This window comes from Aplysia californica, unplaced genomic scaffold, assembly GCF_000002075.1.
Source record: "Aplysia californica isolate F4 #8 unplaced genomic scaffold, AplCal3.0 scaffold01252, whole genome shotgun sequence".
In the NCBI taxonomy this organism is placed as follows: Eukaryota; Metazoa; Mollusca; class Gastropoda; order Aplysiida; family Aplysiidae; genus Aplysia; species Aplysia californica.
Window position 1 is genome coordinate 1 of NW_004798522.1, and position 1,197 is coordinate 1,197.

The following is a 1,197-nucleotide window of genomic DNA, read 5'->3' on the forward strand; positions in this document are numbered from 1 at the left end:
TCTACGGTCAGTGCGTGTGTCCGGGAAAGACCTTTGTTTTATGGCGAGGAAGGGGGGATTGTGGGTGAGAAGGTGAGGGTTGAGAGAGGATGAGATGGTTGGGAGAGGGTAGGGATATGAGAGAGTCGAGAGCGGGAAAGTGGGTTGAGGGGTAAGAAGGGGAAGAGGGAGTGATGGGGTGGTGGGGGGTATGAAAATAGTACCTTGTAAAAGAGATGGTTTTTCCCAATCTCAAACCTGACAAATTCTGCCCTTCCCTTGCCCCCCTTTCGACCTCTCAGTACCACAGCTTCAGTAATGGACTACCGTGGTAGTTCTGTTTTAATTATTTGGTTTTTGTTTAAATCTGTTCCAATCGTTTTAATTTGTATGGTCTTATTTTTGGCGCTCATATGAACTTATGCAGTTGCGAGCGTCGTAAAATCTCTACTAAAACAATAGTCTTATTTTATTTTAAAGAAATCAATTTATTGCATACCCGGTAAGAAGATTGCATAGTTCCACCATATTTTTTATCCGTAATAAGCTCCAATAACCATTGTGTTTGAACCCCAATCTACAACATCATTGATAGGGTAAAATTATTCCTGACCATCCCGTGTTTGAACCCCAGCCCATTACATCATTGATCAGGTAAAATTATTCCTAACCATCCCGTGTTTGAACCCCAGCCCTTTACATCATTGATCAGGTTAAATTATTCCTAACCATCCCGTGTTGGAACCCCAGCCCATTACATCATTGATCAGGTAAAATTATTCCTAACCATCCCGTGTTTGAACCCCAGCCCATTACATTATTCATTGGATGAAATTATTCTCGGCTACCCCATGCTTGAACCCCTGCCTATTACATCATTGATCGGGTGAAATTATTCCTAACCATCCCATGCTTGAACCCCTGCCTATTACATCATTGATCGGGGTGAAATTATTCTTGGCTCTCCCCTGTTTGGACCCCAGCCCGTTACATCATTGGTTGTCTTGACCACTCAAGTGATGGGCAATATTCCCGGACAAATATAGACATGACAGCGCATGCGCTCTAAGTGACAAAGTGACAAAGCTAGGATGTCTCATGTCATATCTTGGTGGCTGTTTCCGTGTATCTGTCCACCTGACTGAACACACACACACACACACACACACACATATACACACATGCACACACACACACACACACACACACACACACACA